A 23,069-nucleotide genomic window follows, 5' to 3' on the forward strand; every position below is an offset into this window, starting at 1 on the left:
GACCAGCTGTCGACCTTGTCTTTAGCAGAGAGGTTCTGGCAAACCTCCATTGGCCCCCAGCCTAGTCTTGTTTCAAACTGATTAGCAAACTTTCCAGTCAATCAATCCTGTCCCAAATTAAGTTGTTGGTAAGAAGAAAAGAGTAGGATGATTTGCATTACAAAGCTCTCAGGCATCTGACAGAAAAGATGTGACATCCCTAAGGCTCCTTCCTATTAAGTAAAAATAAGGCTTCTCTTCTTTCCAAACCAACAGGGAAGGGACAAGTTAGCTCAGAGCATTTTACATACTAAAGAATGGATTAAAATTGGGTGTTCAGAGGCGGGGCAAGATGGCGGACTGGTGAGCTGTATGTTTTAGTTACTCCTCCAGGAAAGTAGGTAGAAAGCCAGGAACTGCGTGGACTGGACACCACAGAGCAATCTGACTTTGGGCATACTTCATACAACATTCACAAAAACGTGGAACTGCTGAGATCAGCGAAATCTGTAAGTTTTTGTGGCCAGGGGACCCGCACCCCTCCCTGCCAGGCTCAGTCCCGTGGGAGGAGGGGCTGTCAGCTCCGGGAAGGAGAAGGGAGAACTGCAGTGGCAGCCCTTATCGGAAACTCATTCTACTGATCCAGACTCCAACCATAGATAGACTGAGACCAGACACCAGAGAGTCTGAGAGCAGCCAGCCCAGCAGAGAGGAGACAGGCATAGAAAAAAAACAACACGAAAAACTCCAAAATAAAAGCGGAGGATTTTTGGAGTTCTGGTGAACATAGAAAGGGGAAGGGCAGAGCTCAGGCCCTAAGGCTCACATGCAAATCCTGAAGAAAAGCTGATCTCTCTGCCCTGTGGACCTTTCCTTAATGGTCCTAATTGCTTTGTCTCTTAGCATTTCAATAACCCATTAGATCTCTGAGGAGGGCCCTTTTTTTTTAATCCTTTTTCTTTTTCTAAAACAATTACTATAAGAAGCCCAATACAGAAAGCTTCAAAGACTTGCAATTTGGGCAGGTCAAGTCAAGATCAGAACTAAGAGAGCTCTGAGACAAAAGGCAATAATCCAGTGGCTGAGAAAATTCACTAAACACCATAACTTCCCAAGAAAAGGGGAGTGTCTGCTCACAGCCATCATCCTGGTGGACAGGAAACACTCCTGCCCATCGCCAACCCCATAGCCCAGAGCTGCCCCACACAACCCAGTGTGACGGAAGTGCTTCAAATAACAGGCACACACCACAAAACTGGGCGTGGACATTAGCCTTCCCTGCAACCTCAGCTGATTGTCCCGGAGTTGGGAAGGTGGAGCAGTGTGAATTAACAAAGCCCCATTCAGCCATCATTTCAGCGGACTGGGAGCCTCCCTACACAGCCCAGCAGCCCAGAACTGCCCTGGGGGGACGGCACTCACCTGTGACATAGCACAGTCATCCCTCAACAGAGGACCCAGGGTGCACGGCCTGAAAGAGGGGCCCACTTGCAAGTCTCAGGAGCCATACGCCAATACCAAGGACTTGTGGGTCAGTGGCAGAGACAAACTGTGGCAGGACTGAACTGAAGGATTACACTGTTGCAGCAGCTTTAAAACTCTAGGATCACCAGGGAGATTTGATTGTTAGAGCCACACCCACTCCCTGACTGCCCAGAAACACGCCCCATATACAGGGCAGGCAACACCAACTACACACGCAAGCTTGGTACACCAATTGGACCCCACAAGACTCACTCCCCCACTCACCAAAAAGGCTAAGCAGGGGAGAACTGGCTTGTGAAGAACAGGTGGCTCGTGGACGCCACCTGCTAGTTAGTTAGAGAAAGTGTACTCCACAAAGCTGTAGATCTGATAAATTAGAGATAAGGACTTCAATTGGTCTACAAATCCTAAAAGAACCCTATCAACTTCAGCAAATGCCAAGAGGCCAAAAACAACAGAAAATTATAAAGCATATGAAAAAACCAGACGATATGGATAACCCAAGCCCAAGCACCCAAATCAAAATATCAGAAGAGACACAGCACCTAGAGCAGCTACTCAAAGAACTAAAGATGAACAATGAGACCATAGTACGGGAGACAAAGGAAATCAAGAAGACCCTAGAAGAGCATAAAGAAGACATTGCAAGACTAAATAAAAAAATGGATGATCTTATGGAAATTAAAGAAACTGTTGACCAAATTAAAAAGATTCTGGACACTCATAGTACAAGACCAGAGGAAGTTGAACAACAAATCAGTGACCTGGAAGATGACAGAATGGAAAATGAAAGCATAAAAGAAAGAATGGGGAAAAAAATTGAAAAAATCGAAATGGACCTCAGGGATATGATACATAATATGAAACATCCAAATATAAGACTCATTGGTGTTCCAGAAGGGGAAGAAAAGGGTAAAGGTCTAGGAAGAGTATTCAAAGAAATTGTTGGGGAAAACTTCCCAAATCTTCTAAACAACATAAATACACAAATCATAAATGCTCAGCGAACTCCAAATAGAATAAATCCAAATAAACCCACTCCGAGACATATTCTGATCACACTGTCAAACACAGAAGAGAAGGAGCAAGTTCTGAAAGCAGCAAGAGAAAAGCAATTCACCACATACAAAGGAAACAGCATAAGACTAAGTAGTGACTACTCAGCAGCCACCATGGAGGCGAGAAGGCAGTGGCACGATATATTTAAAATTCTGAGTGAGAAACATTTCCAGCCAAGAATACTTTATCCAGCAAAGCTCTCCTTCAAATTTGAGGGAGAGCTTAAATTTTTCACAGACAAACAAATGCTGAGAGAATTTGCTAACAAGAGACCTGCCCTACTGGAGATACTAAAGGGAGCCCTACAGACAGAGAAACAAAGAAAGGACAGAGAGACTTGGAGAAAGGTTCAGTACTAAAGAGATTCAGTATGGGTACAATAAAGGATATTAATAGAGAGAGGGGAAAAATATGACAAACATAAACCAAAGGATAAGATGGCCGATTCAAGAAATGCCTTCACGGTTATAACGTTGAATGTAAATGGATTAAACTCCCCAATTAAAAGATACAGATTCACAGAATGGATCAAAAAAAATGAACCATCAATATGTTGCATACAAGAGACTCATCTTAGACACAGGGACACAAAGAAACTGAAAGTGAAAGGATGGAAAAAAATATTTCATGCAAGCTACAGCCAAAAGAAAGCAGGTGTAGCAATATTAATCTCAGATAAAATAGACTTCAAATGCAGGGATGTTTTGAGAGACAAAGAAGGCCACTACATACTAATAAAAGGGGCAATTCAACAAGAAGAAATAACAATCGTAAATGTCTATGCACCCAATCAAGGTGCCACAAAATACATGAGAGAAACACTGGCAAAACTAAAGGAAGCAATTGATGTTTCCACAATAATTGTGGGAGACTTCAACACATCACTCTCTTCTATAGATAGATCAACCAGACAGAAGACCAATAAGGAAATTGAAAACCTAAAAAATCTGATAAATGAATTAGATTTAACAGACAGATAGGATATTATGAACAACTGTATGGCAACAAACTGGATAATGTAGAAGAAATGGACAATTTCCTGGAAACATATGAACAACCTAGACTGACCAGAGAAGAAATAGAAGACCTCAACCAACCCATCACAAGCAAAGAGATCCAATCAGTCATCAAAAATCTTCCCACAAATAAATGCCCAGGGCCAGATGGCTTCACAGGGGAATTCTACCAAACTTTCCAGAAAGAACTGACACCAATCTTACTCAAACTCTTTCAAAACATTGAAGAAAATGGAACACTACCTAACTCATTTTATGAAGCTAACATCAATCTAATACCAAAACCAGGCAAAGATGCTACAAAAAAGGAAAGCTACCGGCCAATCTCCCTAATGAATATAGATGCAAAAATCCTCAACAAAATACTTGCAAATCAAATCCAAAGACACATTAAAAAAATCATACACCATGACTAAGTGGGGTTCATTCCAGACATGCAAGGATGGTTCAACATAAGAAAATCAATCAATGTATTACAACACATTAACAAGTCAAAAGGGAAAAATCAATTGATCATCTCAATAGATGCTGAAAAAGCATTTGACAAAATCCAACATCCCTTTTTGATAAAAACACTTCAAAAGGTAGGAATTGAAGGAAACTTCCTCAACATGATAAAGAGCATATATGAAAAACCCACAGCCAGCATAGTACTCAATGGTGAGAGACTGAAAGCCTTCCCTCTAAGATCAGGAACAAGACAAGGATGCCCGCTATCACCACTGTTATTCAACATTGTGCTGGAAGTGCTAGCCAGGGCAATCCGGCAAGACAAAGAAATAAAAGGCATCCAAATTGGAAAAGAAGAAGTAAAACTGTCATTGTTTGCAGATGATATGATCTTATATCTAGAAAACCCTGAGAAATCAACGATACAGCTACTAGAGCTAATAAACAAATTTAGCAAAGTAGCAGGATACAACGTTAATGCACATAAGTCAGTAATGTTTCTATATGCTAGAAATGAACAAACTGAAGGGACACTCAAGAAAAAGATACCATTTTCAATAGCAACTAAAAAAATCAAGTACCTAGGAATAAATTTAACCAAAGATGTAAAAGACCTATACAAAGAAAACTACATAACTCTACTAAAAGAAATAGAAAGGGACCTTAAAAGATGGAAAAATATTCCATGTTCATGGATAGGAAGACTAAATGTCATTAAGATGTCAATTCTACCCAAACTCATCTACAGATTCAATGCAATCCCAATCAAAATTCCAACAACCTACTTTGCAGACTTGGAAAAGCTAGTTATCAAATTTATTTGGAAGGGAAGATGCCTCGAATTGCTAAAGACACTCTAAAAAAGAAAAATGAAGTGGGAGGACTTACACTCCCTGACTTTGAAGCTTATTATAAAGCCACAGTTGCCAAAACAGCATGGTACTGGCACAAAGATAGACATATAGATCAATGGAATCGAATTGAGAATTCGGAGATAGACCCTCAGATCTATGGCTGACTGATCTTTGATAAGGCCCCCAAAGTCACCGAACTGAGTCATAATGGTCTTTTCAACAAATGGGGCTGGGAGAGTTGGATATCCATATCCAAAAGAATGAAAGAGGACCCCTACCTCACCCCCTACACAAAAATTAACTCAAAATGGACCAAAGATCTCAATATAAAAGAAAGTACCATAAAACTCCTGGAGGATAATGTAGGAAAATATCTTCAAGACCTTGTATTAGGCGGCCACTTCCGAAACTTTACACCCAAAGCACAAGCAACAAAAGAAAAAATAGATAAATGGGAACTCCTCAAGCTTAGAAGTTTCTGCACCTCAAAGGAATTTCTCAAAAAGGTAAAGAGGCAGCCAACTCAATGGGAAAAAATTTTTGGAAACCATGTATCTGACAAAAGACTGATATCTTGCATATATAAAGAAATCCTACAACTCAATGACAATAGTACAGACAGCCCAATTATAAAATGGGCAAAAGATATGAAAAGACAGTTCTCTGAAGAGGAAATACAAATGGCCAAGAAACACATGAAAAAATGTTCAGCTTCACTAGCTATTAGAGAGATGCAAATTAAGACCACAATGAGATACCATCTCACACCGATTACAATGGCTGCCATTAAACAAACAGGAAAGTATAAATGCTGGAGGGGATGTGGAGAAATTGGAACTCTTATTCATTGTTGGTGGGACTGTATAATGGTTCAGCCACTCTGGAAGTCAGTCTGGCAGTTCCTTAGAAAACTAGGTATAGAGTTACCATTCGATCCAGTGATTGCACTTCTCGGTATATACCCGGAAGATCGGAAAGCAGTGACACGAACAGATATCTGCACGTCAATGTTCATAGCACCATTATTCACAATTGCCAAGAGATGAAAACAACCCAAATGTCCTTCAACAGATGAGTGGATAAATAAAATGTGGTATATCCACACGATGGAATACTACGCGGCAGTAAGAAGGAACGATCTGGTGAAACATATGACAACATGGATGAACCTTGAAGACATAATGCTGAGCGAAATAAGCCACGCACAAAAAGGGAAATATTATATGCTACCACTAATGTGAACTTTGAAAAATGTAAAACAAATGGTTTATAATGTAGAATGTAGGGGAACTAGCAATAGAGAGCAATTAAGGAAGGGGGAACAATAATCCAAGAAGAACAGATAAGCTATTTAACGTTCTGGGGATGCCCAGGAATGACTATGATCTGTTAATTTCTGATGGATATAGTAGGAACAAGTTCACAGAAATGTTGCTATATTATGTAACTTTCTTGGGGTAAAGTAGGAACATGTTGGAAGTTAAGCAGTTATCTTAGGTTAGTTGTCTTTTCCTTACTCCCTTGTTATGGTCTCTTTGAAATGTTCTTTTATTGTATGTTTGTTTTCTTTTTAACTTTTTTTTCATACAGTTGATTTAAAAAAGAAGGGAAAGTTAAAAAAAAAAAAAAAAAGGAAAAAAAGATGCAGTGCCCCCTTGAGGAGCCTGTGGAGAATGCAGGGGTATTCGCCTACCCCACCTCGATGGTTGCTAACATGACCACAGACACAGGGGACTGGTGGTTTGATGGGTTGAGCCCTCTACCATAGGTTTTACCCTTGGGAAGACGGTTGCTGCAAAGGAGAGGCTAGGCCTCCCTATAATTGTGCCTAAGAGCCTCCTCCCGAATGCCTCTTTGTTGCTCAGATGTGGCCCTGTCTCTCTGGCTAAGCCAACCTGAAAGGTGAAATCACTGCCCTCCCCCCTATGTGGGATCAGACACCCAGGGGAGTGAATCTCCCTGGCAATGTGGAATATGACTCCCGGGGAGGAATGTAGACCTGGCATCGTGGGACGGAGAACATCTTCTTGACCAAAAGGGGGATGTGAAAGGAAATGAAATAAGCTTCAGTGGCAGAGAGATTCCAAAAGGAGCCGAGAGGTCACTCTGGTGGGCACTCTTACGCACACTTTAGACAACCCTTTTTAGGTTCTAAAGAATTGGGGTAGCTGGTGGTGGATACCTGAAACTATCAAACTACAACCCATAACCCATGAATCTCGAAGACAGTTGTATAAAAATGTAGCTTATGAGGGGTGACAAGGGGATTGGGAAAGCCATAAGGACCACACTCCACTTTGTCTAGTTTATGGACGGATGAGTAGAAAAATAGGGGAAGGAAACAAACAGACAAAGGTACCCAGTGTTCTTTTTTACTTCAATTGCTCTTTTTCACTCTAATTATTATTCTTGTTATTTTTGTGTGTGTGCTAATGAAGGTGTCAGGGATTGATTTAGGTGATGAATGTACAACTATGTAATGGTACTGTGAACAATCAAAAGTACGATTTGTTTTGTATGACTGCATGGTATGTGAATATATCTCAATAAAATGAAGATAAAAAAAATTGGGTGTTCAGATGTTTCCACATTATTAGGCAGGCACAAGCATATAGTTGTGTGATTTGGGGGGGGGCTATTTTTTTTTTCTTTTTAGAGAAGTTGTGTGTTTACAGAACAATCATGCATCAAATACAGGATTCCCATACACCATCCTATTATAAATACCTTGCATTGGTGTGTAACATTTGTTACAATTGATGATAGCACATTTTTATAATTGTACTATTAACTATATTCCATGGCTTAACTTAGGACTCACTGTTTCTGTCATGTAGTTCCATGGATTTATTTAATTTTTATTCTGTTACCACATATATAATCTAATATTTCCCCTTACAGTCACATTGAGTATATATTTTAGTGCTGTTAATTACATTTACGTGTTGTGCTACTGTCACCACCATCCATTACCAAAACATTTCCAGCATTCCAAATAGGAATCCTGCACATTTTAAGCCTTACTTTCCCAACCCTGTCTCCTGGTAAACAATATTCTATCTTCTGACTCTATGAGTTTGCTTATTCTAATTGTTTCAAATCCGTAAGATTACACAATATTTCACCCTTTGTGTCTGGCTATTTCACTCAACATTCTGTCCTCAAAGTTCATGTATGTTGTTTCATGTATCAGAACTTCATTCCTTTTTGCAGCTAAATAATATGCCATTATGTATATACCCACAGTTTATTTATCCACTCATCAGTTGATGGACACTTATTCCTTCCTTTTTTGGCAATTATGAATAATGCCACTATAAATATCAGTATGAAAATATCTGTTCAATTCCCTGCTTTCAATTCTTTGGGGTATATAGAGTGGGATTGCTGGGTCATTGGTAGCTTTATTCTTATCTTTCTGAGGAACAGTAGAACTGTCTTCCACAGTGGCTGTACCATTTTACATTCCCACCAACAATGCACAAGGGTTCCTATTTCTCCACATCTTCTCCAAAACTTGTTATTTTCCATTTTTTAATAGCAGCCATTCTAATGGGTGTGAAATAGTATCTCATTGCGGTTTTGATATGCCTTTCCCTAACAGCTATGATATTGAGCATTTTTTCATGTGCTTTCTGGCCATTTGTATATCTTCTGGAGAGATGTCTATTCTCTAGTCTTTTGCCCATTTTTTAATTGGGTTGTTTGTCTTTTTGTTAAGTTGAAGGGTTTCTTTATATTTTCTAGATATTAAACCTTTATCAGATATGTGGTTTTCAAATATTTTCTCCCATTGTGTAGGTTGCTGTTTTACTTTCATGTTAAAGTCCTTTAAGGTGCAAAAGTTTTCAATTTCAATGAGGTCATGTTTATCTATTTTTTTCTTTTGTAGCTTGTGCATTGGGTATAAAATCTAAGTAACCATTGTGTAAGACGAAGTCCTAAAGATGCTTCCCGTTGTTTTCTTCTATGAGTTTGATATTTCTGGCCCTTACAATTAGGTCTTTGATCCATTTTAAGTTGATTTTTGTATCAGGTATAGGTAAGTTTCTGTTTGAGATTATTCTTTCCCAACCAAATTGTCTTTGCCCCCTTGATGAAAATCAGTTGGCCATAAATGTGAGAGTTGATTTCTGAGCTCTCATTTCCATTCCATTGGTTTATATGTCAGTGCTTGTGCCAGTACCATGCTGTTTTGATTGATGTGGCTTTGTTATAAGTTTTAAGATCAGGAAGTGTGAGTCCTCCAACTTCATTCTTCTTTTTCAATATACCTTTACCTTTTCAGGTCCCCTTACACTTCCATACAAATTTGATTATTGGAGTTTCCATTTTTGCAAGGAAGGCGGTTGGAATTTTGATTGGGATTGCATTGAAACCATAAATTGGTTTTGGTAGGATTGACATCTTAATGATATTCAGTCTTCCAATTCTTAAATATGGAATGTCCTTCCATTTATTCAGATATTCTTTGATTTCTTGTAGCAATGTTTTATAGTTTTCTGTGTACACGTCCTTTATATCCTTTGTTAGATTTATTCCTAGATATTTGATTCTTTTAGTTGCTATAGTGAATGGAATTTTTTTCTTGATTTCTTCTCCCAATTGCTCATTGCTTGTGTATATAAATACTACTGATTTGGGGGTGCTGATCTGCCACTTCGCAGAATTCATTAATTAGCTCTAGGAGGTTTTTGTAGATTTTTCAGGATTTTATGTATATAAGATCATATCATCCATAAGTAGGGAAAGTTTTATTTCTTCCTTTCTAATTTGAATGCCTTTTATTTCCTTTTCTTGACTAGTTGCTCTGGCAAGAACTTCCAGAACAATGTTGAATAACAGTGGTGATGGGGGCATTCTTGTCTTGTTCCTGAAAAAGTGTTCAGTCTTTCACCATTAAGTAGGATGCTAGCTGTGGACTTTTCTTACATGCCCTTTATCATGTTGAGGAAATTTCCTTCTATTCCTACTGTTCTGATTGTTTTTTTTTTCAAGAAGAGCTTCTAGAGTCTGTCAAATGCCTTTTCTGCATCAACTGAAATGATTGTGTATTTCTTCCCTTCATTGTGTTAACGTGGTGCATAACACTAATTGATTTTCTTATGTTGAACCAACCTTGCATACCAGGGATAAATTCCTCTTGATCATGGTGTATAATTCTTTTAATATGCTGTTCGATTCAGTTTGCTAGTATTTTGTTGAGGACTTTTGCATGTATATTCATAAGATGTATTGGTCTGTAGTTGTCTTTTCTTATGGTATCTTTATCCAGCTTTGGTATGAGGGTGATGTTGTCCTCATGGAATGAATTAGGACATGTTCCCTCCTCTTCAAGTTTTTGGAGGCATTTGGTCAGAATTGGAGTTGTCTTCTTGGAATTTTTGGTAGAATTCCCTTGTGAAACCATTGATCCTGAGCTTTTCATTGTTGGAAGGTTTATGATTACTGATTCAAACTTTTTACTGGTGATTAGTTAATAAAGATCTATTTCTTCTTTAGCCAATGTGAGTAGTTTGTATGTTTCTAAGAATTTGTCCTTTTCATCTATGTTATCCAATTTATTGGCAAACAGTTGTTCATACAGTCCTTTTTTATTTCCACAGCATTGGTAGTAATGTCACTCTTCCCATTTCTGATTCTATTTATTTACATCCTGTCTCTTTTTTTACTTGTCAGTCTAGCTAAATGTTTGCAAATTTTATTGATCTTTCAAAGAACTACCTTCAGGTTTTGTTGATTCTCTCTACTGTTTTATTTTATTTCTATGTCATTTATCTCCTCTCTAATTTTATTTCCTTCCTTCTTCTCACTTTGGGTTTAGCTGGCTCTTCTTTTTCTGCTTCTTCCAGTTTTGAGGTTTGGTCTCTGATTTGAAGTCTTTCTTTTTTTAACGGGAGTATTTAGAGTTATAAATTTCCTTCTCAGCACTGCCTTTGCTGAATCCCATAAGTTTTGGTATATTGTATGTTTATTTTCATTCATCTCAAGATATTTCCTGATTTCACTTCTGATTTCTTCATTAACACATTGCTTGTTTAATAGTATGTTGTTATTTCCATGTTTCTGAACTTTCCATCTCCCCTTCTGTTATTAATTTCTAGCTGCATTCCTTTGTGGTTGGAGAATATACATTGTATGATTTCAATATTTTTTAATTTATTGATACGTCTTCTGTGACCTAACATATGTTCTATCCTGGAGAATGGTCCATGTGCACTCAAGAAGAATGTGTATTCTGTTTTTTGTAGGGTGAAGTATTTTATATATGTCTGTTAGGTCTTGTTGGTTTAGAGTATCATGCAAGTCTTGAATTTTCTTATTGACCTTCTGACTAGATGTTCTATCCATTACTAAAAGTGGTGTATTAAAGCTTCCTACCAATAATGTAGAACTGTCAATTTCTCCCTTCATATCTGTGAGTATTTTCTTCCGATACTTTGGGCCTCTGTGTTTAGGTCCATAAATATTTATAATTGTTACATCTTATTGCCAAATTTTCCCTTTTATCAGTATATAATGACCATCTTTGCCCCTTACAACTGTTTTTTTATTTAAAGTCTATTTTAACTGATATTATTATAGCTACTCTAGCACTCTTTTAGTTAATACTTTCATGGTATATTTTTTCCATCCTTTCACTTTCAAACTACTTGCATCTTTGAGTTTAAGGTGAGTCACTTGCAGGCAGCATATAGTTGGGTCATACTTTTTTACCCATTCTGCCAGGCTCTGCCATTTGACTGGAAAGTTTAATCCATTTACATCTAAAGTCACTACTGACAATACAGACTTTCTTCTGCCATTTTGCTATTTAGCCTTTGTAAGTCTTATACCTTTTTTGTCCTCTTCTTCCAATAATGCCTACTGTTATATTTATTTTATTTTTTGTGTTGTACCATATTGAGTGCCTTCTCATTTCTACCTGGGTATACTTTTCATCTGTTTTCCTTGAGGTAACCATGGGGTTAACATTTAACATCATAAATATATAACAATCATATTAGTTTTTATACTAATTTGACTTCAATAGCATGCACATATATTTTTCCTATACCTCTCTGTCTCCCCCACCTTTTTTTTTATTGTACTGGTTACATTATCTCTTTGTACACTGTATACCCAAAACCATAGGATTTATCATTGTTTTATGAATTAGCATTTTAACAACTGTAGGAAGTAAGAAGTGGAGTTACACACCAAACAATACACCGCAATAGTACTGGCATTTATAATTACCCAAATGATTACCTGCACCATGGTTATTTCTTTTTGCTGCTGTGAACCACTGTCTAGTGTCCTTTCCTTCTGTCTGAAGAACTCTCTTTAGCATTGCTTGTTAGGCAGGTTACATGGTGATGAGCTCCCTCAGCTTTTGTTTATCTGAGAATGTCTTAATCTCTTCCTCATTCTTGAAGGAAATTCTCACCAGATATAAAATTCTTGGCTGGCTGTTGTTTCCTTCAACACTTTAAGTATTTCAATCCACCGCCTTCTTGCCTTTGTGGTACCTGATGAGAAATCGGCACTCAGCCTAATTGGGACTCCCTTGTACATAACGTGCACTGATTCTTTCTTTTGCTAGCTCAAATCTGTTATTGAAATTCTCCTGGGAATTTTTCATTTCAGTTATTGTGGTCTTCAACTCCAGTAGTTCTGTTTGGTTCCTTCTTAAAATTTTTTTAGCTCTTTACTAAGATTCTCACATTGCTCATTAATTTTTTCCTGATATCCTTTAGTTCTTTCTCTCTAGTTTCCTTCATCTCATTGAGAATTTTTAAGATCATTTTTTTATAAGGCTTTGTTCCATATGTCCACATTCTTGTCATCTTCACTGATTTTTTCTGGATTTTTTTCTTTTCCTTTGGATGGCCCATCATTTCCTGAATATTCTTTGTCTTGTACTTTTTTGTTGCTGCATACTATAAAGTTTAATATTAAAAATGTTAACTCTGGGATTTATTCCTTGAGATATCTGTTTCTTGATTTCGTAACCAATTGGTGATAAGACAGATTTTTTTGAGTTTCAGCACTCCTATCAGGAAGGTCTGCCCAAAATGAATGCACCATGCAGGACTTTCCCTGCCTTTCTGGACTTCTGTCTTGTCCTTGGCTTTTGCTCATTAGTTGTTTTGGATTCCCTTGCTTATAGGAGGTTTTTGTCCTCTCTGTTTCCCAGGAGACAGACCTCCCTCTCTCAGGTGTTTGAAGCCAGCAGTCCTTTGCCCCAAACTGCCTGCCTCTATTATTTCTTACACTTTTTTTGTTTTCTCAATCTGCTTTTGGCCTGGAGGGAAAATTCTGGTAGGAGGGGCACACACTGTAGACGACTTTCCCAAGTCAGTCTTTCCCAGCCAAAACAGGGCCAAGGACCCACAAAGAGGGCCCAGACCACCTCCAAAATTTCCTGGAGAGGAGTTATGGAAGGTGCCAAGAGCTATGGTTCTCCAAAGCTGAACTTTCCTGGTCTGCCCAGCAAATGCAGCTCTTCAGCTTACTGCACTCACAGCCATGAGGATGTGCAGCAACATTAAGTCTCCACTGCCACCATCCCTGTCTGGGACAAGTTGACACAATCAGTGCCCTCAAAGCCAGCTCCCAGCATCCAAATTCACTAATTGGAAGCCATGATCAGTGCACGGTCATGCCCACCCCTGGTCTTGGGGAAGAGGATCTCTGTGTCTCTCTCTGCCACCAGTGAGCTAGCCAGGTACTGGACCCCACCAGCAGCCTGTGATGAGAGAGGGAGGATGGGGGCCAGTAACCACCATGCAGAAAGAGCAACTTATTGTTCTTTACCATAATTCATCAGCCTCTTCTTCCCACTTCCCTGGATGCTGTCCAGTGTTCTTCTGGCCTCCAGAGTTCCAAAATCATTGTTTCAGACAGTTCCTGCCTGTTTAATAACTGTCTCAATAGAAGGACTGAGTCCTAGGGCTCCCTACTTAACCATCTTGTTCTAGTTTGCTAATGCTGCCGGAACACAAAACACCAGAGATGGATTGGCTTTTATAAAAGGAAGTTTATTTAGTTACACAGTTACAGTCTTAAGGCCATGAAGTGTCCAAGGTAACACATCAGCAATCGGGTACTTTCACTGGAGGATGGCCAATGGTGTCCAGAAAACCTCTGTTAGCTGGGAAGGCACGTGGCTGGCGTCTGCTCCAAAGTTCTGGTTTCAAAATGGCTTTCTCCCAGGACATTCCTCTCTAGGCTGCAGTTCCTCAAAAATGTCACTCTTAGTTGCACTTGGGGTATTTGTCCTCTCTTAGCTTCTCCGGAGCAAGAGTCTGCTTTCAACGGCCATCTTCAAAATGTCTCTCATCTGCAGTTCCTGTGCTTTCTTCAAAGTGTCCCTCTTGGCTGTAGCTCCTCTTCAAAACATCACTCACAGCTGCACTGAGTTCCTTCTGTTTGTCAGCTCATTTAAATGGCTCCACTGATCAAGGCCCACCCTGAATGGGCGGGGCCACGCCTCCATGGAAATATCTCATCAGTTATCACTTACAGTTGGGTGGGGCTCATTTCTATGCAAACAACCTAATCCAAACATTCCAACTTAATCCCCACTAATATGTCTGACCCACAAAATTGCATCAAAGAATATGGCTTTTTCTGGGGGATATAATACATTCAAACCAGCACACCATCTTCCCACAATCCTCAAATGTAGTTTTTTTTACATAAACTGTATTTCTAATTTCACAGATATCTTGGCCATATGGAGAAACGCTAACATATCTTGACTGGGTTCTAGAAATAGATCTCTAATTTCCCAAGACAGGAACACTGTCTTTGATTTTGGCTAATCATTTAACTTTAGGCTTTTAGTAAATTTTATAATGTTTCAGGAACTGTGATGTGACCTGAGACATACTCCAATCTATGGGACAGTACTGAAATAAAATTCTCTCCTTCTCTAGCTATCTGCAGATTTTATAAAAATTGAATTGCATTCCAAGTTACTGCCTGAAAGTTTGTTATTGCCAGAGTAATAATCTAAAACATGGCCTTAGAGCATAGAACAAACTTTATATTCAGGAGAGACCTATGAAACTATCTAGTTCAAGGCTGTGGTTTCAGAGTTCAGGACACTGTGGCTTAGAGACATTAAATGATCCGCACAAGATCATGCCAAAAATTAGTACCAAACTTGAATGAAAATGTAGATCTCCTTCCTAATCAAATGCTTTTTCACTTTTCACTGTAAGACTGATAACTTTGAGTTCTCAGGAAGTGTACGGTATTTTCCCAGAGTAATTTACAAAAATCTGATTCCCTATGAATCATTTGGTAACATAGAAATAAGCTGGCTTTTAATATGTACAGGATTGACTATGTGATCCCATGTATGAAGTATTAAACCAAATGACAGGTGTGATGTGAAGCTGGGAATGAGCCATATTGTGCTATATACCCATAATATAATTTCCACCTTACCTTCTTTATGAGTGTCCTGAACACATTCAAATCCTAAAATGTTGGCTGCATTACAGGACTAGTTATGTCAGGGTGCTTGCAAACTCACTAGCTCTTTAAACCACTGAACCCTGAAATTGTAGGAGTACAGGAAGAAGCAAGGAAAAAATCATGCCCATCATTATTGCAATCCATAGAGAAATAGTTTTATCTTCAGCATTCAATAGTACAGTAAACAGGAAAGTCCATCCTGAATCATTTTTTACACATAAAAAAAAAAAACTGATGAATAGAAGAATGAGAGATCTCAAGAAATTCTAGACTTTAATTGCTGGAAGATGGTTTAAAGACAATTAATTGCTGCTTTCACAGGTAAGGAACTGAGGCTGCTGTGGTTCCTCCAAAATCTTTAGCTAATGGATTACAGAAAAAGAGCTTAAGCCAGTTCTCCTGACATCCAGTCCAACTCAATACTTCAATAAAGTCAATTAACGAGTCAGAGATTTGCTGACCAAGTGCCCTACAACATCACATAGAAGACAACAACTCCATCTTTAAGATATTCTACATCAATACAAACCAAATAGCTGCAGACTCTTTTTCTTAAAGATACCTGTATCTGTCATGCTAAATGGTATATGAAAGATTGTTCTCATGTTAGGTATAATCTAATATACACAGTCATAAATTTCATACAAATACTCTAGATTAAAAAGAAAAATTCATCAGACTTGAAACTCAGGACTTTCTTACCTCACACACCCATGCTGTCTTCCCTTAACCACAGACATCCATTCTGTCTCCATCCCAACCATGCAGTTATGGTTCCTTGGGTGAGTCCTTCTTGCTCTGAAAAAAACAATAAGAAATGAAAAGGAAAAAAAAAAAAATCTCAGTGTTCTTTTCCCATCAATTCTACAGAAGCAAGCTATAACTCCAAAGCTGTTCAGTGTAAAAAAAAAGAGTTCCCATTCCCTAATTGATATCCATAGATTATTTTCAATAGCAACTTGAAGATATAGACTTCAAAGCCCAAAGCATGTATCTTTTGAAACTTGTGTTCTTGTCATCTCAAGGAGTCCCAAAGTGCTATCCAGTTAGCATGACACTCATAAAGCAGAAGGGAAAGGCCTGAAGATTCTCTTACAGCTGGCCTCAAACATGGAGGTCTTTTTCAGATTCTTTAAAAAAAATTATTCTTGGAATAATCCTTTACTCTCTCAGTGTAAAACTCTCAACTTTTAAGACTGCTAAACATGAGAAAGAGGGGACTAGACTTTGATATTTACTACACTTCACAACAAAGTTCCATTTTTGGAATTCAGGATCAGCTCTGTGGTGGTTTGAAGCTGTATGTACCCTAGAAAAGCGTGTTCTTAAAGTTAACCCATTCCCGTGGTGTTGACCCATTGTAAGTAGGACCTTTTGATGAGTCTACTTCAGTTAAGGTGTGACCCACCTCATTCAGGATGGTCTTAATATTCTTACTGGAGTCCTTTATAAATGGATGAATACAGAGAGAGAAAATCCACAGGAGCAAGAAGTTGAAAGCAATGAAACTTGGAAGAGAAGGAAGAGACCAGCAGATGCCACCATGTGCCTTGCTATGTGGCAGAGGACTCTAAAATCGCCAGCAGCCAGTCTTCGGGAAGAAAGCATCATATGATGGTAACTCTTTGGACATCTTTCTCAGCCTCAAAATTGTAAGCTTATGGGCTAATAAATTCATATTGCTAAAGCCAGCACATTTCATGGTATCTGCTTTGGGCAGCTTAGAAAACTAAAACAAGCTCCTACTGACCTCACCAAAGTAGGAGAGGGAGTCTGGAAAGTTACTAAGTATGTTCCAGGAATGGTAAGCAAAGTCCAATGCCAGTTTTGGCTCTGATGTCAAATGGATCTGAGTCTGAACCACTACTCCACCTAAATTTCTGTTTTGTAAAATGGGAATAGTAATAGAACTTATAGTGTTGTGGCAAAGATGAAATTAAATAAATGAATATAAAGTTCTTAGCTCAAAGTGCCTACCAAACAATAAGAGACCAATAGATGTTAGCATTTACAGCAATTACTATTGTTTGCTGCAGTGGAGAGAGAGGAAGATTTCAGCTAGAAAACTTGGAACCACCCATGGAAATATCAGTTTTAATGCATAGTATCAAATCTACTGAAATCTCAAGTGTATGTTAAAAAACTGCTCAGAAGTCAAGCTTTTCCAGGAAAAATCAACTGCACCCATCATTAGCTTATCATTGTGGACGGTTGAACAGGCTCTCTATTCATTTGGAGACTCACTATCTGTGAGAGAAGGAGCCACTGCCATAACGAAACATGCTTTGGATTAGTGTTTGGAAGAGCCACTGAATACTAATGCATTTTGTTCCATGCTCATTAAAGTGAAAGGGCAACAACACTCACTTGGATTCATTTCTGAGTTGGCAGAGAACTACCCAAACCACAAGCATTGTTAAAGTATTTCAGTAAACATATACAACAGATGCAGTGAATGGACTCCTAAATAAAAATGACCCATGTGTCATTTTGAGGGCTTCTTTAATATGGAAAACATTTCTTGAGGAATAAGAGGATCCCACTGGCTCGACTGACAGCTACTTCTATTTTTGTGGTTGTGCATGGATACTGATAATTCCCAGCAATTGTGCTGAATTCATATGATGAAATATTTAACTTTTTTATGAAGTTGTTCTTTGTATGCCTTATTCTAGATCCCACAACACAAGCTCTTCAGAGACAGCACAGCCATGTTTCTTTTTTCTTAATTTCTCTCCATGTCAAAAGTAGGCATAACATAGTTCAATGCACTCACAACAAATGTTGGTTGAATAAATTGCACCTTTATCCCAAAGAGTCAAATGCCCTTCCTAGTCATATTATCCTGACAGATATTTTGCATATAGAGAATCTAAAGATTAAGAACATTAAATGAGACCTTGGAGTATCAGGCCTAGAAAAATAACTTCCAGTTACTCGAGTCGTAGTTAGTCAATGTAACAAGAACCCTTCAAGAGATTCTTTCACAGACAGAGGTTGAGGAAAATGACCACTAGGATCCCTTACAACTCTGGGATTTTATGATCAAATAAATTCTATGATGAAATATTCTACCAGTACTACCTTCACAAATATATTTTTAATGGCTCATACCGGATTCCATTCTACTCACTTTCGAAAGGTCATTTAATTTTTTTAAGTGTGCTAATTAGCGAGGAAAGTAGTCTTGAATGATTGCAGGTGGCAATACTACCCTATTACCCTCCTAAAAGCTAAGGTGACACCAATTAAATTGAGTGACTGATAATACTCGTTCATTACTACACCTGTATTCATATTTAGATATTTTCCATTAATGCTCTTGGGGTCAGTTAAAATATAAAGAGGAACTAAACTCGGCTCGTTAATAAAATTCAGAAGTTGAGTTTTCAGGCTCTATATGCTAATTACCTCCTGCATCCACTAAGGCATTTTAAATCTGCACAGACAGCACACACAACAATGAAAGGAGACTGTCTAGAAATGAACCAAGAAGGAAAAAAATAATAACTGAGGCAAGATAAACAAGATCAGCAGTTCAACAGTCCTGCCAATTCTTCTCGCGTCCCAGTGGTACTTTTGACTTATCCGTGTTGGCGGCTGCTGCTCCCTGGTGACCTGCTGTTATAAATGCCTCATTGTTTGGTAACCAAAGGGAACAGGACTCTTATTGTCAGTAACCTGATTAAGAATTTTGAAAACAAGAAACACAGCAGGTAATGATCTTCCTGCATGAGACCTCTGCACTCTGTAACCACTCAAGCTTTCAGAACATAAAGACGTGACCTTTTCAGACCCTGTGTCTCCTACATTAGGCAATGCCGGTTGGTGCAAGGAAAATGCCAACAGAATCCTCCTAATTAGGTCTCCACCCAAACGGAGTCATCGCCATGCAAAGCACTGATCCAGACTCATTTTGGGTACTTGAAATAAAAGAGCATTAGCAAGCATCCCCCATTTAAATGTTCCTTTTGTGTGTGTGAGTCTGTGAATGTTTCTGTCTGTCATTTAAAGATATGACCAGGTGCTACCCAACAGGTTTTCCTGGGACTACAAACTATCGTGCAGATTTCAGTTTTTTTCCTGGCCCTGGCATCCCAGTTAAATGGGATTGGTTGAATTAAAACCATTTTTAATGTAACAATTTAGAGCATCATATGATTCTAGTTTTAAAGGGGATGCAGTACTCATGAATATTTTCTTACAATGCTCATGTATAGTGAAAATAATAAACTAATGATTCTCTATTAAACAGTGTTCCAGTTTGCTAATGCTGCCAGAATGCAAAACACCAGAAATGTATTGGCTTTTATAAAAGTGGGGTTATTAGGTTACACAGTTACAGTCTTAAAACCATAAAGTGTCCAAGGTAACACATCAACAGTTGGGTACCTTCACTGGAGGATGGCCAATGGTGTTCGGAAAACCTCCATTAGCTGGGAAGGCACGTGGCTGGCATCTGCTCCAAGTTCTGGTTTCAAAATGGCTTTCCTCCAGGACTTTTCTCTCTAGACTGCAGTTCCTCAAAAATGTGACTCTTAGTTGCTCTTGGGGTGTTTGTCCTCTCTTAGCCTCTTCAGAGCATGAGTCTGCTTTCAATGGCCGTCTTCAAACTTTCTCTCTCAGCTTCTGTGCCTTCTTCAAAGTGTCCCTCTTGACTGTAGCAAGGTTGTTCCTTCTGTCTGAGCTTATATAATACTCCAGTAATTTAATTCAGACCCACCCTGAATGGGTGGGGCAACACCTCCATGGAAATTATCCAACCAAAGGTCTTGTCCACAGCTGATTGAATCACATCTCCATGGAAACACCCAAAGGATTCCAAAATCTAATCAACACTAATATGTCTGCCCACACAAGATTGCATCAAAGATAATGGCATTTTGGGGGACATAATACATTGAACTGGCACAAACAGTAAAGCAAAATTTAAATGTTAATTGATACCACATGGAAGTTGATTTTTTATAGGGTAATCTTTTGCATTTTACCTATTCTGAATATTTTTATAAGGACATTCCTCTCTGTAAATAATCTTTCTCTAAAAAGAAAAACTTGAGGAGGTGCAGGGCAAGATGGTGGAGTGGTGAGGTGTGGAATTTAGTTACTTCTCTAGGGAATCTAATAAATAGCTATGAACTCTCTGGAACAACTGTTTGGGGGACTTCTGTGATCGGACATTCATTGTACACCAATCTGGAGGTGGAATGACTGAGATTGCAATGAAGAACTAAATGGAAATGTCCTCATATAGATTGCAGTGGTGAATGTATAACAATGTGATTATACCGGTAACCATTGATGTTTAATTAGGATGGATTGTAAGGAGTATGAACAAAACTGTTTAAAAAATAAACAGAGGGATATAAGTGCTGGAGAAAATGTGGAGAGAGGGGATGTAGGCGGAAAATTAGTGGGGAAGTAGAGTGGTGCATCCCATCTGGGGGGCAGTGTGGAGATTCCACAAGAAGCTAAGTATGGGGTTGCCATATGGTCCTGCAACCCTGTTCTTGAGTATTTACTTGGAAGAACTGAGAGCAGGGACACGAATGGACATTTGAACACTGGCATTTATGGCAGCAGTATTCATGATTTGCAATGGATGGAGGTGGCCTATAAGGGTACAACAACTGATAAACAGAATGATGAACTGTGGTGTATGCATACAACAGAATATTGAATGGCTGCAAGAAGGAATGAAGTTGTGAAGCATGCAACTAGATGAAAGGAACTTGAGGACATTATGTTGAGTGACATAAGCCAGAAATGAAAAGACAAACATTATAACATCCCACTAGTATGGACTAAATATAAGGGGCAAACTCTGAGAATTGAATCTGAGAACATAGGTTATCGGGGGAAGGTTTATGTAAAGATTCCTAGATTGTATACTCCTACAGCAATCACATCTATTCCTGAGTTGCAATGGCAATTTTTAAATTCTGAAATGCTGAGCTCTATGTGTATAACCTGGGATCAGTCCCTGGAACTTCAGATATCTGTGTGACACCTGAGACTCAGAGCCAGAGTTTGGCAGCTATGAATGTCAGCATTACCCCATACAGCAACTGTTAAAGAAGCTGAAAAAGATCAGATTTCAATTAGAGACTTGGTTAGGACTAAGGTAAATCAGACTGATGGGTATAGGATAATATTGACTATATATTATTACTTCAACTTCTGTGTGAGACCAAGGGAAGAGATGTTTATTTGGTGCAAAATCCATATTTTTCTGAAGCACACCATCTAATTTAACTTGTATGGTCAGTTTATTCAAACACCATAATAACATGGAACCTTGAATAGGGAGTGAGATCTTGTTGTTTCTACAGGTTAGTGTGAAGCCCTGATACATCCCAGAGTAATTTGGGCAGAGAATTAAAAAAAGTATTTGCAAAGCCCCCTTGAGGGACTGGGAAAAAATATGGAAATATTAAACTTCCCCACCTGGGAAATTCCTGATATTCTTGCAAGCACTGGGGACTACCAATTTAGAAGGCCAAGCCCTCGATCTTGGGGCTTGCCCTTATACAACTTATTACTGCAAAGGAGAGGCTAAGCCTACTTATATTTGTGCCTAAGAGTCACCCCCAGAGAACCTCTTTTGTTGCTTAGATGTGGCCTTTCTCTCTACTACAACTTGGCAGGTGAACTCACTGCCCTCCCCCTATGTGGGACATGACTTCCAGGGGTCTAAATCTCCCTGGCAACTTGGGACATGACTCCCAGGGATGATCCTGGACCCAGCATCATGGGATTGAGAAAGCCTTCTTGACAAAAAAGGGAAAGAGAAATGAAACAAAATAAAGTTTCAGTGGCTGAGAGACTTCAAATGGAGTCAAGAGGTCATTCTGGAGGTTAGTTTTATGCATTATATAGATATCCCTTTTTAGTTTTTAGTGTTTTACAATAGCTAGAAGGAAATACCTGAAACTGTTGAACTACAATCCAGTAGCCTTGATTCTTGAAGACAATAGTATAACGATATAGCTTATATGGTGTGACTGTGTGATTGTGAAAACCTTGTAGCTCACACTCCCTTTATCCAGTGTATGGACAGATGAGTAGAAAAAAATGTGGACAAAAAGTAAATGATAATGGGGGGAGTGGGATGTTTTGGGTTTTCTTTTTTACTTTTATTTTTATTCTTATTTTCATTTTTATTTTCTTGGTGTAATGAAAATATTCAAAAATTGATTGTAGTGATGAATGCACAACTACATGATGATATTGTGAACAAGTGACTGTAAACTTTGGATTATTGTATGGTATGTGAATATATCTCAATAAAATTGCATAAAAAGAAAAACTTACTTGTTCCTATGACACCAACACACACTATGAGACCTTCAAATAATGCCTCCGCTGGGTAGCATTTCCAGGTATCCTCCCAAGTGAAGTCAGTTTTTTTCCTTATGTAACTTATCATTTTCCACTTTTGGAATAGTTCTTTGTGCTTACATATTCTCTTTTATATCAGTCTATGCTTCATGCACACGATATAAATGGATGCTATATAAGTTATTGTCAAGTGAAATGAATAAATGATCTTATGTTAATTTTCCTCAAAATCATACTTTTGCTCTAAGCTCTTCTCCACACTTTCCTGAAGATTGGGCACAAGTACACCACAGGTCATCCAGGAAGCCTGTGATTCCAGAAGATTTTACCTTCTAATTATTCCCAGCTATCATTCAGGAGTGGAAATAATGTCTGCCAACAACTCTGTTCCCAAACCCCACCTAAGCATCCACCC

General features: G+C 38.5%; 1 long non-coding RNA gene across 2 annotated transcripts in view; it reads right to left on the reverse strand.

Moving 5' to 3' along the window:
- Positions 1-23,069, reverse strand: part of LOC119530089 — a 383,936-nt gene that overhangs the window by 116,156 nt on the left and 244,711 nt on the right. For both annotated transcript variants that reach the window (XR_005216022.1, XR_005216021.1), the window contains one exon: positions 16,016-16,111. This is a non-coding gene — a long non-coding RNA (uncharacterized LOC119530089). The remainder of the gene's footprint in view (positions 1-16,015; positions 16,112-23,069) is intronic.

The sequence above is a fragment of the Choloepus didactylus genome, chromosome 3 (assembly GCF_015220235.1).
Source record: "Choloepus didactylus isolate mChoDid1 chromosome 3, mChoDid1.pri, whole genome shotgun sequence".
Classification (NCBI taxonomy): domain Eukaryota; kingdom Metazoa; phylum Chordata; class Mammalia; order Pilosa; family Megalonychidae; genus Choloepus; species Choloepus didactylus.